We start from the raw sequence: 16,574 nt of genomic DNA, 5'->3' as shown, positions 1-16,574 counted from the left end.
GAAAATGGCAGAGTTACAAGACTTGCAGCCCTTGGACATGTTAATGATTCAGGAAACCAGCTTACACTCTGAAATAGATTGTGAAAAGGCTCGATCTAGCTGGAGAAAGGGGTGGTCTGTATGGTCAGTGGCTGAAAGTGAAATAGATGATATGGGTTAATTATTCTACACCTTCAAAATCCCTCAGCCACAGATTTGGGAGGTAGTGCCTGCAGAGCGATGGTGATGGACTTTGAGAATATGGCTGGCATTACGTACAGGCTTATTAATGTGTACGGGCACCCTAGCTCGGGGATGGAAAGAGTTATTGTTGGAAGATGTTACGCCTTTTCTTTTCACTTTTCGGACTGTTATTTTTGGGGGCGACTTTAATTCTCACATTCAGATACAGGAGAGTATGTGCAGTGAGGCGGATCAGAAGAGGTATCAATGGTTCAGGGCAGCAGATGCTAAACAGTTACGTAAGTCGGTGCAAAAAGCTAAACTGAAAGATGGCTTTTTTGGAAGAGGATTTGGAGGGCTCAGCCCAGGTGGAAAGGGTGGTGGAGAGTATATTTAGAGGGTCAAGGAGGACTAGAATTTATAGGCTGTACATACAGAAGGGAGTGAAGTGTGCAAGGTTTAGGACCGTTACATTGGAGGTTTCAGATCATGTATTGGTGCAGGTCACTTTGCATTTGGATACAGTCATTCGGTTTGGGAAGTGAATTTGGAAGTTGAATCTGAGGCTCTTGGAAGTAATGAATGGTAGTGACTGGGTGGAGCAGGAGGAAGAGGACTGAATTTTTGACTTCTTCCTTGCTCAGTTTAAGGATTCAGAGACAGTTACTGGGGTATTTCCCTCCTCGATGAGCTGGTGGGTAAATAGGCAGGAGGAAATGAAGCAGTTTTTCCATGAGTCTTGCCAATGACAGGAGGATTCAGAAAATGGAGAGAGATTGGCTGTACCGCAGAGGTGAACTCTTTGGCACAGCAGAGTCAGGAAGGTTGGGGTAGGAGGCAATGGGTAGAGAAGGGAACGGCGGAGTTAAAAGAAGTGTTGCATTTGTATCATCAAGAGAGGCTGCAGAGTCTCAGAGCCGTCGCCCCCTCACAGCTCCGGCCTTGACCACGCCCTCTTCCATGTCAGGAGGTGTGAGTGGAGGGGCAGGAGCATCCTTACTCAGAAGTCAGGGGTAAGAGTGATAATTGCAGGAATGGGGAGGAGAACATCAGGCACAGTTGCCAACTTTCACGTGGTAAATAAGCACCCCGACTTTCACAATAAGCCAAAAATCAAGTGAATCCCATTTCAAAACAAGGTCAAAACAAGCCAATCCCTAAGAATCCCAACACTCTATGTGACTAGATCCCCCCAGCGTGCAGTCTGGGACTGTGGTGGGCCCGCTGTGCACCCCGACTCTCCCCCCCCGGCCCCCACTTGCTCCTGCCTGCTGGGAGCCGATCAAAAAAAAAAAAAAAAAAAAAGAAGCAACAAGCCAAACGACAAAAACGAACCAACAAGCAACTCACAAGCCAATTAAGCCAAAAACAAGCCCAATTTCTGCATTTTTTCCGCGGGTTTGGCATGTCTGATCAGGAGCCTTTGTGACAGGGTTAAAAATAATAGTGAAGGGAAAACAACTGCTGCTAGAGTAAGAGTGAAGACCAATTGGCACCAGATTTTCGCCTATAAAAATGAGGAGGAAGGCTAGGGACATGTTGGGGCTGAGAAATGCAGAAGGAAGATGCATCAAAGACCCTGAGGAGATGCTGGATGTGATCCAGGTTTATTATGCCAAGTTACGTGGGGAGAAGAGCAAGAACAGCAGACATCTGTCCAAAGGGATAGGAGAGCGCGGGCGGTATTCTTGATCTCCGTGGTAGTCTCTAAAGTTATAGTAGAACAGGCAGAAGGTTTGTGCACCCCTGTGCAGTGTCAGGAAGCTTTGGAAGCAATTCAAGCTTTAAAGAAAAAGGTGTCCCCAGGCAGAGATGGGCTGACAAGTGAGTTGTACCAGCCTTGCCCAGTGGTTTTTCGCTTGGGTGTTGACAGCTGTGTTTAATCCGGCACTTGGTAGGAGGGAGTTGGAGAGATCATTTAATAAGGGCTTGTTGATCCTGCTGAGCAAAGGAGGCAACAGGTTGTGATTAGAAAACTGGAGACCTCTCACCCTGCTGAATACAGGTTATATGATTTTAGCAAAGGTGCTCCTGAAGCGGCATGGTAAGGTGGCTCCAATGCTGATCCATCCAGCGCAGGCCAGTGCAGTCTAGCATAGGCTGCTAGCAGATTCGCTGTGTGATCTTCGGGAGGTGTTTGAGGCAGGGGCAGCAGGTGATTGGCAAGGGTATGTGCATTCCCTGGATCAAAACAAGGCCTTTGATCGAGTGCGACATGGGTATCTGTGGGGTATGCTACAGCACTATGGGATCCCAAGTACCTTCATCTCTGTGCAAGGGGTACAAAGCTACTCTCTGGATAATGGCTGGCTAAAGCAGGAGGCTATCCCGCTGAGGTTTGGAGTGAGGCAGGGCTGTCCTGTGAGCCAGCCATCATGTCCAGACCTGTTTGTCTCAGCTCAAGTGGAAATGAAAGATATTTTTAAGCCATGCGTTTTCTTGCCTGAGTAAATTCTGCTGGTAAACAATCTTAAGTGCCAGAGAAGTGATCAAAGAGCTGAGCTTACATCTCTGATTTCTGCAACATAAATCAGGATGAGGTACACGATGAAACCATTTGTATTATGTGCGTATCCATGCTGTGTTGTGCTGTCTTGTTCAGTTTATTTATTTACCATGAGAAAAGACTACAAAAGCTTTAAAAGTACAGACAATTGTGCAGATTAGCTAGGAGAATCCATCCTTCACTTTCTGATGGAATTTGCAGTGAAGGAAATTTCCAGCTCATGTATATCAAATGGGTAAATGACAGCATCTGCGAGCTGCATTAAGTAGTTACAGCAACACTCCTGCTGTGGTGGAGAAAGCATATATTATAAGGGACTTCTTGCTGTATTACACTGGCTCTCAGGAGCTGAATGAATTTTTATTGTGGAGATGTCTGATAGTTGGAAACACTCCATTCATTGGTGACAGGTTTTAGATACCATCCACAATTCTCCTTCCTCTTTGCCTAAAATGACCATCAAACTTACTGGGATAAGTCCTCTCGCTTTCAGGTGGGGCCACAAGATTATTCCAGCCCTAGGGCCTCACTCAAGTGGTGGTGAGGCAGGGAATCAAATTGATGGGCCCAGATCCACAAAGGGACGTAGGCATCGCAACACCTAAATTTTGGGCACCTAGAAAATCATTGGACCAACAATGGGATGCACAAAGCCTGACTAAGGGTATGTCTACACTACGGGATTAATCCGAATTTATATAATTCGAATTTGGGAAACAGATTGTATAAATTTGATTGTATGCGGCCACACTAAGCACATTAATTCGGCGGTGTGCGTCCATGTACCGGGGCTAGCATTGATTTCTGGAGCGTTGCACTGTGGGTAGCTATCCCATAGCTATCCCATAGTTCCCGCAGTCTCCTCCGCCCATTGGAATTCTGGGTTGAGATCCCAATGCATGATGGGGCCAAAAACATTGTCGCGGGTGGTTCTGGGTATATCCTCCCCCCTCTCCAGGAAGCAACGGCAGACAACCGTTTCGCGCCTTTTTCCTGGGTGAACAGTGCAGATGCCATACCACGGCAAGCATGGAGCCCGCTCAGCTCAAGACAGCAGTCATGAACATTGTAAATACCTCGCGCCTTATCGTGCAGTTTATGCTGAACAAGAACCTGGAAAACCAGGCGGCGAGGAGCAGGCTACAGCAGCGCGGCGACAAGAGTGATGAGGATATAGACATGGAATTCTATCGAACCGCGGGACCCGGTGCTTTGGAGATCATGCTGTTAATGGGGCAGGTTATAGGCATGGAACGCCGATTCTGGGCCCGGGAAACAAGCACAGACTGGTGGGACCGCATAGTGTTGCAGGTGTGGGACGATTCCCAGTGGCTGCGGAACTTTCGCATGCGTAAGGGCACTTTCATGGAACTTTGTGACTTGCTTTCCCCTGCCCTGAAGCGCCAGAATACCAGGATGAGAGCAGCCCTCTCAGTTGAGAAGCGAGTGGCAATAGCCCTGTGGAAGCTTGCAATGCCAGACAGCTACTGGTCAGTCGGGAATCAATTTGGAGTGGGCAAATCTACTGTGGGGGCTGCTGTGATGCAAGTAGCCAAAGCAATCACTGAGGTGCTGCTACACAAGCTAGTGACTCTGGGAGATGTGCAGGTCATAGTGGATGGCTTTGCTGCAATGGGATTCCCTAACTGTGGTGGGGCGATAGATGGAACCCACATCCCTATCTTGGCACCGGAGCACCAGGGTACCCAGTACATAAACCGCAAGGGGTACTTTTCAATGGTGCTGCAAGCACTTGTGGATCACAAGGGACGTTTCACCAACATCAACGCGGGCTGGCCGGGAAGGGTTCATGATGCTCGCGTCTTCAGGAACACTACTCTGTTTAAAGGGCTGCAGCAAGGGACTTACTTCCCGGACCAGAAAATGACCGTTGGGGATGTTGAAATGCCAATAGTTATTCTTGGAGACCCAGCCTACCCCTTAATGCCATGGCTCATGAAGCCATATACAGGCAGCCTGGACAGGAGTCAGGAGCTGTTTAACTACAGGCTGAGCAAGTGCAGAATGGTGGTAGAATGTGCATTTGGCCGTTTAAAAGGTCGCTGGCGATCGCTACTAACTCGCTCTGACCTCAGCCAAAGAAATCTCCCCATTGTTATTTCTGTTTGCTGTGTGCTCCACAATCTCTGTGAAAGTAAGGGGGAGACCTTTATGGCAGGGTGGGAGGCTGAGGCAAATCGCCTGGCTGCTGATTACGCGCAGCCAGACACCAGGGCGATTAGAAGAACACACCAGGAAGCGCTGTGCATCAGAGAAGCTTTGAAAACCAGTTTCATGACTGGCCAGGCTACAGTGTGAAATTTCTGTTTGTTTCTCCCTTCATGAAAACCAGCCCCCTTTATTGACTCATTCATTCTCTGTAAGCAACCCACCCTCCCCCTTCCCCCAGCTTTCTTTCAAAGGAAATAAAGTCACTATCATTTAAAAATCATGTATTCTTTATTAAGTGATTATAAACATAGGGAGAGAACTAAGAAGGTAATCTGGGTGAGGTTTGGGAGGAGGATAGGAGGGAAGTAAAAGGCCACTGAACAAATTCAATATAATGACAGCCTTTTGGTTGGGCTGTCCACTGGGGTGGAGTGGGAGGGTGCACGGAGCCTCCCCCCCCGCGTTCTTACACGTCTGGGTGAGGGGGATATGGAACATGGTGAGGGGGGAGGGAGGTTATACAGCGGCTGCAGCGGCACTCTGTCATCCTGCTGCCATTCCTGAAGCTCCAGACGACGCCGGAGCATGTCCGTTTGCTCATGCAGCAGCCCCAGCGTTGCAGCCTGCCACCTCTCATCTCGAGCGTCCCTCAAGACCTCACGTTCACTGGCATCTTTCCTAAATTTAGATACAGTGTCCTTCCACTCATTCAAATGAGCTCTTTCATTGCGGGTGGATTCCATTATTTCTGTGAACATGTTGTCTCGCGTCCTCTTTCTACGCCGCCTTATCTGAGATAGCCTTCAGGACGGAGGAGGGAGGCTTGAAAAATTTGCAGCTGCTGGAGGGAGGGTTGAAAGAAAGGAGAGAAGTTTTTAAACTGATACATTTTACAGAACAATGCTTATACTCTTTCATGGTGAAAAACACTACTCACATTACATAGCACATGTGATTTCAGTACAAGGTCGCATTTTCCATCTTAATATTGAGTGCCTGTGGCTTTGGTGTTAGAGATCACAGACGCAGGTCCGGGCAACAGAATTCAGCTTGCAGGCAGCCATGGTAAGCCATTGTCTTTCGGCTTCTGCGCCCTCCTTTCCCACATACCAAGCAAAGCCTGTTGACTGCTGCGGTTTTCCTGTTAACCTTCAGCAGCAGAAAACAAACTAACCCCCCCACCATCCAATTCTCTGGGATGATCGCTTTATCCCTCCCCCCACTGCGTGGCAGGTATCAGGGAAGATCCCTGCAGAAACCAAACTAACCCCCCCGCTCCCCCCGCCATGAATTCCCTGGGATGATCAATGTACCCCTCCCCCGACCGCGTGGCTGGTAACAGGGAAGATCCCTGCTAGCCAAACGCGAAAAGCTCAGGGCCAATTCCCCCCCCACTGTGCTTGGCTAACTGCAGGGAAGGATTTCTTTTCAGCCACAGGCAAACAGCCCAGTAGGAACGGCCACCTCTGTCCCCTTAATTAAGTTCCCATATTTCAACCAGGTTACCATGAGCGATATCACTCTCCTGAGGATTACACAGCAAGATAAAGAACGGATGTTGCTTGAATGCCAGCAAACACCGGGACCATACGCTGCCAGGCTTTGTCAGGCAATGATACCAGATTACTTGCTGCAAGCATGGCGTGGTCAAGTGTCCTACCATGGAGGACGGAATAAGGCTGCACTGCCCAGAAACCTTGTGGCAAGGCTTTTGGAGTACCTCCAGGAGAGCTTCATGGAGATGTCCCTGGAGGATTTCCGCTCCATCCCCAGACACGTTAACAGACTTTTCCAGTAGCTGTACTGGCCGCGAATGCATCCCAAGTCCTCAGGGCAAATTAATCATTAAAAAACGCTTGATTTTAAACCATGTTTTATATTTTAAAAGGTAAACTCACCTGAGGTCCCTTCCATGGGGTCATGGTCTTGGCTACTGGCTTGGGAGGGTACTTCAGTCAGGCTGAGAAAAAGATCCTGGCTGTTGGGGAGAACGGAGTGCTGGGTGCTCTCTGCAAGCTCGTCCTCCTCGTCCTCCTCCTCCTCTTCCCCATCCGCAGAATCCTCAGGTGTAGCTGATGAGACTATCCCCGACCCGGAATCCACGGTCACAGGTGGGGTAGTGGTGGCGGCCCCCCCTAGAATTGCATGCAGCTCGGCGTAGAAGCGGCATGTCCGCGGCTCTGACCCGGAGCGACCGTTTGCCTCCTTTGTTTTTTGATAGGCTTGTCTGAGCTCCTTGACTTTCACGTGGCACTGATCTGAGTCCCTATTGTGGCCTCTCTCCATCATGCCCTTGGAGATTTTTTCAAAAGTTTTGGCATTTCGTCTTTTCGAACGAAGTTCTGCTAGCGCTGAATCCTCTCCCCATATAGCGATCAGATCCAGTACCTCCCGTGCGGTCCATGCTGGTGCTCTTTTTCGATTATCAGCCTGCATGGTTACCTGTGCTGATGAGCTGAGGTATCTGTGGTATCTGTGGTCACCTGTGCTCTCCACGCTGGGCAAACAGGAAATGAAATTCAAATTTTCCTGGGGCTTTTCCTGTCTACCTGGCCAGTGCATGCGAGTTCAGATTGCTGTCCAGAGCGGTCACAATGGTGCACTCTGGGACAGCTCCCGGAGGCCAATACCATTGAATTGCGGCCACACTAACCCTAATTTGAATTGACAAAATCGATTTTGGCGCTACTCCGCTCATCGGGGAGGAGTACAGAAATCGATTTTAAGAGCCCTTTATTTCGAAATAAATGGCTCCACTGCGTGGACGGGTGCAGGGTTAATTCGATTTAACGCTGCTAAATCCGAATTAAAGTCATAGTGTAGACCAGGCCTTAGGCACTCAGGCTCCCTATACAATGAATGGGGATCGTTAGGTGCCTAAAAATGGGATCCACAAACAGCTAAACTAGCCAATGAAAGGGGTGTGTCCTGAACCCTATCCCTCTCACGGAATAGATGCCTAAGCCTGGGCTGCAGGAAGGCACCTCTGCTTGTGATCCACAATTGGGAACTCCTCTCCTGGAGTCAGGCAGTTTAGGTGTCTAAGGTGTTTCTTGCAAGAAACGCTAGAGGAGGTGGTAGTGCTGTCTCCTGTTAACCTTTCATCTAGTAATTAGGGTACTCCTTTGTATGTGAGAGACCCAGGTTCAATTCCCTCCTCTGCTTGCTGAGGAGAGAATTTGAACAGGATCTCTAACCACTGCACTATGGGATATTTTAACGTAAACTCCCTCAACCTCGCCTTTTGAAGCTGGTCCACTTTGGCTAATACTTTCATTGCACCAGAGAGAGCAAGCATGATTCTAGAGTCTGGTGGTTAGAGCACTCATCTGGGAGGAAGGATTTGAACAGGGGTCTCCTATCTCCCTAGTAGGCACAGAGAAGAATTGAACCTGGTCTCCCCCCTCCCAGGTGAATGCTCTAACCATGGGGCTAGAAGTTGTAAGGGAAGTGGCCTCTGGCCAGATTTTGAATGGGACCCGATCCAGTAGGCTTGCTCAGAGCACACCTATTGGATTGGATCCCATTGACAACATAAGCCAGGGAACGCCTATCTTTCCCTGCTTTGTGGATCACACTGGGGCTTAGGTGAGAGACAGGCGCCCAGTTGCCTAGTCTGAGATAGCAGTGTATTTAACAGAGGCAGAAACATAGGTACTTAGGGAGCTTTTACTCTGAAAATTTAGGCACCAAGTGAGTTTAGGCACCTACAGGGTTAGGCAGCAGACAAACAGGGGTTTTATGGATCACAGTAGCAACTACATCTGAGGTGCCTAAATACCTTTGTGGATCTGGGCCAAGGTGCTCACTTTCTTCAGAGCTGTAAGAACAGGGAAGACTCCCAGCTTCCTGGGTAGCAGCAGTCTTGCTGAGACTGGTTTTGGCATATTCTCTGTCTTCAGATGAGCCAATGAGGGAAGAATTAGCATGGCCTTGCTGGGACATCAGGAAGGCACTACTCCACTCACCCCCAGTGACACTGCCACATATGGTTAGTGGGCTGGGTGAAGTGTAACGCCACCCATGAAACTGAAGGGGAGATGGGTGGCTGGATAAATTGTACCCAGCTGCCTTCTATTTTGTATTTAAAACTGATGGATTTATTAAACAAATGAAATATCTCTAGTTAGTAAATTGAACTGGTTATTTCTGGTCACTATGTCCTTCAAGATTTTGGAACTAATAGCGTGGGGTGGGTCCCCTAAAAGGATGTGAGTACATTTCAGTGGCTGTAAAGGCCAGCTGTACCACTGTACTGAATGGGACCCGATATGGTAGGCGATCTCTGAGCACACCTGCTGGCCAGGCCTCATGTGCAAGTTAGACGGAGGAGTGCCTGTATTCCCCTAGTCCAGGGATTGCTCTGGGGCTTAGGCAGGAGATAGGCGTCTGGACACCTACAGCAAGGCTGCACTGCTTATGCCAGAGGGAGAAACTTAGGCACCAAGAGAACTTTTACTGCAAAAATGTAGGTGTTGGGAAAGTGGCTCCTACAGTCACAGTGGGAGGTTGTAGATTGCAGTGGAGCCTAAAATTGGGACTTAGATGCCTAGTATCTTTGTGAAGCTGGGCCTCAGCCACTTTTAAAGGCAGATTATTGTGGATTTGGCTTTATCCACACCATCTGCTGTCTTTCACTATTTGTGCAGCTGGTTTTACTGGCTGAGAATCAAAGATTCCCACTTTGCAATGCTGTCCTTCTTACTGGAGGCCATTTGCCTAGCAGGCTGAAAGCTAATTAGCTGACACCTCTCATCACTGCTGCTTTTCCTCCATCTTTGCTACAGGCAGACTTCTGACTGGCAACTCACATGTACTTTCACACTTGCTGTCCCCACCCATTAGTCTCTGCAGTGAACAGCTATGAACTAAGTTCCTTTCAGTGGACCCTGGCTTTCTTAGCCACTTCCAGAAGATATTTAGGTCAATTGCAAGGTGCTTGTTTCTGGCACTTCCCAGTCCTTGTTAGATGCATAAAAGTGTGATTGCAGTTAGAGTATCAGCTTTGCAACCCTGACCAGACACCATCCTACAGCACTGCTGCCAGTATCTAGGTGTGTGACCTTTTTCATCAAAATCTTTCTTCTAAATTCAACTGGAAGTCTACTAGAATGTCAGAACTCATTTGTGATAAAGCACCTTTGCAGGGTGCCTGTGGACATCCTAGCTTATTTCTCACAGTGGTATGTGTGACGGGTTCCACACACCCCCGGGGGTGCCACCTGGAACTGGGGTACCACTGAGCCTTCCAACTCACCAGCCTGGGCTCCCACTCACATTGTGTTGCTGTGACAAGCTGCAGACCTGCTCCCAGTCCTACACTTCCACCAGCATTCACACAGGTAGGGATACACCCAGCTGCAGTTACATGCAGGCTGACCAGCCACTATATGAACCAACAATACAGAGACTAAAGCCAAAAGAATCACCAGCTTCCCAGCCTAGGACACCAGAGCTGTACCATCTTGCCCTGGTCAAAACCCCGACCAGTATGAATTTATTATCCAGTTCACCTCCCTGTCAATGTGGAGAGGAAATGCAACAGCCTTTGCCCCTTGAGCTAAGATTTCCAAGCACTTCATTCAAGCTTACTGGTTTAGATAAAGGAAAAACAAGTTTATTAACTACAAAAGATAGATTTTTAAGTGATTATAAGTGATAGCAACAGATCAAAGCAGATTATCTAGTAAATAAACAAAAATGCAAAGTAAGCTTAACATACTAGAAGGACAGGATTTGAATTAACAGTCTCTCACCCTGACTGATGATACAAACAAGCTTGCAGATTCTCAAGGTGCACTTGCTTTGCAGCTTGGGATTTTCAGGTTTTCATACACAGGCTAGAAATCCCTTTAGCCTGGGTCCAGCATTTCCCTAGTTCAGTATTTTGTTCCTTAGGTGTTTCCAGGAGTTTTCTTGTGTGGGGAGTGAAGATCAAGTGATGAGGTCACTCCCTGCCTTTTATAGTTTTAGCATACGGCAGGAACCCCTTTGTTTCAAACACGGTTCCCAGACCAGTCTGTGGAAAAATACAGACATCCCAAAATGGAGTCCAGAGTCACATGGCCTGGTCACATGCCCTTCCATACCTTGCTGAGTCATAGCAGCCATTGCTTACAGACTGTCTGGTGCATTCTCAGTTAGGCTTACCAGGTGGGAGATAAGCTTCTCCTAAGGCCTATTGTTTTTCCTAATGGTCCATTACCTTGAATTGGCCCTTCACAGCCAGCTGTCTAGACTGGAAGCATTTTGCCTAGTGGGTGTCGCCCAGGTGTAACTATATTTGAAATACAGATACATAGTCAATATTCATAACTTGAGATACAAAAATGATACATGCATACAAATAAGATAATCATACTAAGCAAATCATAACTTTTCCATTGACACCTTACATGACCTGTCTTGTACTAAATGCAGCATAATTATGCCATAAAATCATTTCATAATAATATCACTATGAAGAATATGGGGTGCAGTGTCGCAGTATGTACCCAGGTTAATAACAGAAAATGGGCTAAATATAGCCCAGGTTTACCTTGGCATAAACCTAGGTGCAAGGACCCCAGCAGCGGGTAAATCTGTCAGGGGAGGAAGTTGCACTTATACAAAGAGCCAAGCTCCCCTCTGCTGAGGAGAGGGTTGGGAGTCAGTCCATCTCAAAAGGTAGTCAGCAAAGGCTGTACGTGGCATGGCTGCATATCTCTTAGCAGCCTCTACCAACAGAGTCCCTGTGAAATCCCAGTCATAAACAGCTTAACCTCCATCCCTACCAGCTATCACAAGAAGGTGGTGGCAGGAATGCCACCTGCTGTCCCTTCCTGTGCCACAGAGAATCTCACTGACACAAGAGGTATAAATGACCCAGCTTCAGTGAGTCTGGTATAATATACAACAATCAGATAGCAAAAAAAAAAAATAAATAAAGGGGGGGGGAGGGGTTCACATGTTTCAGACAAAGCTTATTCACTTTTTGCCATGTCATAATTTCCTCAAATGGGGGCATAGGAGTCAAATAAGAAAAATACTCTAGGATCTGATTCCCCTTTATAACCATAAAAATGAACAGAGTTATTGTTATCCTGGGGCCCTGGCCCCAATCATTTACCTCAGTGATGTGTGCTGAGGCGCAAAACACCTTCATTCAAAACATTTTCCACCAAAACCTTTGCAGTGGCACTTGGCCTGCAGCGATCATCCTTGTTAACTCTTGTTAAATTTGTTATTTTTTATAACTGTTTGCCTGGGTCCAATACAGGAATTACTATAGGTACTTGGAACAGTGAGATGTGGAACATTACACAATTATATGTGAGCGTCTTGGTGAGTGTTTTTTTCAGGGCCATACCCACATACCATGAATAATAATTAGGGCTGTCGATTAATCGCAGTTAACGCACACGATTAACTTAAAAAAATTAATCGTGATTAATCACAGTTTTAGTCGCATTGTTAAACAATAGAATACCAATTGAAATGTATTAAATATTTTTGGATGTTTTTCTACATTTTCAAATATATTGATTTCATTTACAATACAGAATAGATAGTGCACACTGCTCACTTTATATTATAATTTTTGATTACTAATATTTGCACTATAAAAATGATAAACAAAAGAAATAGTATTTTTCAATTCACCTCATACAAGTACTGTAATGCGAACTCTTTATCATGAAAGTGCAATTTACAAATGTAGATTTTTTTTGTTACATAACTGCACTCAAAAACAAAATAATGCAAAACTTTAGAGCCTACAAGTCCACTCAGTCCTACTTCTAGTTCAGCCAATGGCTAAGACAAACAAGTTTGTTTATGTTTACGGGAGATAATGCTACCCACTTCTTCTTTACAATGTCACCAGAAAGTGAGAACAGGAGTTTGCATGGGACTTTTGTAGCCCATATTGCAAGGTATTTACGTACCAGATATACTAAACATTTGTATGCCCCTTCATGCTTCGGCCACCATTCCAGAGGACATACTTCCACGCTGATGATGCTCGTTAAAAAAATAATGTGCTAATTAAATTTGTGACTGAACTCCTTGGGGGAGAATTGTATGTCTCTGACTCTGTTTTAACCACATTCTGCCATATATTTCATGTTATAGTAGTCTCAGATGACTCAGCACATGTTCATTTTAAGAATGCTTTCACTGCAGATTTGACAAAACACAAAGAAGGTACCAATGTGAGATTTCTAAAGACAGCTACAGCACTCGACCCAAGGTTGAAAGTGCCTTCCAAAATCTGAGCGGGATGCGGTGTGGAGCATGCTTTCAGAAGTCTTTAAAGAGCAACACTCCGATGTGGAAACTACAGAACCCGAACCACCAAAAAAGAAAATCAACCTTTTGCTGGTGGCATCTGACTCAGATGATGAAAATGAACATGCGTCGGTCCGCACTGCTTTGGATTGTTATTGAGCAGAACCAGTCATCAGCATGGATGCATGTCCTCTGGAATCGTTGTTGAAGCATGAAGGGACATATGAATCTTTAGCACCTCTGGCATGTAAATATATTGCGATGTGGGCTACAACATTGCCATGCGAACGCCTGTTCTCACTTTCAGGTGACATTGTGAACAAGAAGCGGGCAGCATTCTCCTGCAGATGTAAACAAACTTGTGTGTCTGAGCGATTGGCTGAAGAAGAAATAGGACTGAGTGAACTTGTAGGCGCTAAAGTTTTACATTGTTTTATTTTTGAATGTAGTTATTTTTTCGTACATAATTCTACATTTGTAAATTCAACTTTTATTATGAAGAGATTGCTCTACAGTACTTGTATTAGGTGAATTGAAAAACACTATTTCTTTTGTTTTTTACTGTGAAAATATTTGTAATCAAAAATAAATATAAAGTGAGCGCTGTTCACTTTGTATTTTGTGTTATAATTGAAATCAATATATTTGAAAATGTAAAAAACATCCAAAAATATTTAAATAAATGGTATTCTATTATTGTTTAATAGTGTGATTAATCGCGATTAATTCTTTTAATTGCTTGACAGCCCTAATAATAATAATAGTTAAATAATCTTATTAAAATATGTAAGCTCACCGCCAAGACACTGTGATTATACCTGCCTGTGATTTGGTATACAAAGCCCACATTGAACCCACAGAGGTTAAAGGGCAGTACTGGGCCCAGGTAGCCCTGCCCCTCGGGGCCTGCCAAGCATGCTCTGACAGGAGAGTGGGTTAAAAAGAGTTTAGAAGCCCAGGCCAAGAGTGGTGGACAGGCTGCAGGTGAGAATGAGTCCTTCTCTGGGGAACCAGAAAGAAGGTTGGGCCTGAAATGGGGCTACAGAGTGAGTAAGGCCCCCAGGCAGTGTCTTCTCCGGCCACCATCCCCTTTGAGAACCAGCAGGTCTTGCAGGGCCCTGCTCATTTGGACTTTTTGTTAAGCTATTGACTGTTTGCTCTATAGTGTCCATGCCCGGAATTGAAGGAGTACATAGGTAGGAAGTAGCCCAGAATAGTGGAACTAAACTTTCTGAGGGAGGCGCCTGTTGAAGGGCCGCCCAGAGGATTCAGGAGGCCTGGGGTTTTTGGCGGCAGGGGGCCCCCGCCGCCGAAGACCCGGCACTTCGGCGGCGGGTCCTGGGGCGGAAGGACCCCCCGCCGCGGGTCTTCGGGGCACTTCGGCGGCGGGTCCCGGAGCGGAAGGACCCCCTGCTGCTCAACTGCCGCCGAAGACCTGGAGCGGAAGAAGCTCCGGGGGCCCGGGCCCTGCGAGAGTTTTCCAGGGCCCCCGGAGCGAGTGAAGGACCCCGCTTCAGGAGCCCCGAAAAACTCTCGTGGGGGCCCCTGCAGGGCCCGGGGCAAATTGCCCCTCTTGCCCCCATCTCTGGGCGGCCCTGGCCTGTTGGTGTTACTTCCCACAGAGTTCTGGGCTGGAGCCTGGTGGAGAGGGGAGGGCGGGCCTGAGTCCTCCTGCCATGCTCCACTTCAAGGTAAAGACCCAGATGTGAGTGGAGGCCCAAATACTCCTAGCCTAGAGTCAAGAACCAGGCCCCTGACAGAAAGACAAAGGGCTAGAAGTCAGGTGTGCTAACTGCTAGGCCCTCCAAGTGCCCCATCGTGCTGCCTATGACAAAAAGTGCAGTTGGGCCACTTCTTGGGGCATCAGTTCTAACTACGAGGCTGGTCCCACTGAGGTTAAGAGGGTGCTTTCACAATCCCTGTTTATTCTGTGCTGCCATTCTGACTATGTAACATCAGCTGCCCCTTTCCCAGGGAGTATCATCCCATGGCAGCTAGCCAGCTTCTGAGCAGAGCCTGAATGTTAATTTGTTGTGTTTGAGATCCATCACATACATGATCCTTTGGATGGGATCTGGTGATCACAGATCAGATTTAAAAGTCCAGCTAAACTGAAGATTTGATCCTGCAGCTTCACTCAAGTTGAACACTACTTATGCAAGTAATCTCAGGCTTAGTCCAGCAATTAACCCGTGGATCTTCTCACCTGAGAAAGTAGTTTATTGTGCATAAGGATTGAAGGACTGAGGCCTAAATTAGATATTGAACTCTGACTGACAGTTGTTCAGTGTATTGTACAGTATGTTGGATGATGTTTTATTCATCTTTGATTAGAAGGAGGAAAAAGATTATCTTCTTCCAATAACCTAAAGCAATTTCTTGTATAAATTCTATTTAGGAAGCTGTTTGCATCATTAAAGGGCCTCAAGTCAACTGAAGTCTACAATAATGTCTGGGAGATTTCAGAAATAATTTCTTATCTCAGGTGGCTCTGCAGATTGGTACCTGTTAAATTAATTCTGCGTGTTGTGGGGTGCATAGATCAGGTTGTTTGGTTCCCCATGGAGGGAGTTCTGCAGCCCTCTAACACCCCACCCTGAGGGAACACAAGGAGGATGCCCCTTCAAACCAGACAGAGATATGCAGGGTTTTTAAATCTCCCCCCGGGTTTTCTGAGCTGCAGCTGGGAGAGCCTCCTTGAGCTGATGCAGTCAGGTGTACCTGAACCTAGTTGGGCTGGGACTGTTGATTAATAAGAGTCTGGACTACTCATGAGAGCAAGTGATAGGATCTATTGATCAGAAGCCACTAGGAAAGCACTGGACAAGTCAGAGCCACCTTGTTTGGTGTTTCCCCTTCTGGAACATGAAAATATGTAATGTAGCCAGAAACTTTGCTGACTTCTGTTGTTCTGATTGAATAGAAAATCTGTAAATAAACCAGCCAGTTTTGAGTGGTTGTATGTCATTGCCATGGTTACTGGATGAGCTGTGCCTTAGATTCTTTTTTGTCCCTTTCTGGTGCACCTCCTTGGGACTGATTTTGCTACTTTCTCCTTCTCTGACTGGAACCGACTGAATTTTTGGGCTGCAGCCCCTCTGTTAACCTGGCAAGCCAGTTGGGTGTAGCACCTCTAAGCCCTTTTACTCTACTCTGAGACAGCAGCTGATTAAAGTGACTCAAAAACAGTTTCTTCAAAACAAAGTGGCATTTATTTTCCAAAAGAACTCTGGTATCTAGGAAAATGGGTTAAAACAACAGAGTCCTATATGCATGAAAGGGGGTTTCACGGGTTGTCATACCCCAAGAGCAGCTAATCATCAACAGGAGCCCTTACCTGGTGTCCTCCTGCTTTAGCTGCAGTGGGTTTCAATGGCCTGGGTTCTTAGCTACTAACTGGTGGTGCCTCCACCTGACTGTTTACAGGAGTCATGAACCCTGCTGTACCTCCCTATATGGTTTCAAC

Source organism: Emys orbicularis, chromosome 2 (assembly GCF_028017835.1).
Source record: "Emys orbicularis isolate rEmyOrb1 chromosome 2, rEmyOrb1.hap1, whole genome shotgun sequence".
Classification (NCBI taxonomy): domain Eukaryota; kingdom Metazoa; phylum Chordata; order Testudines; family Emydidae; genus Emys; species Emys orbicularis.
Note: the sequence above shows the minus strand (reverse complement) of the source record.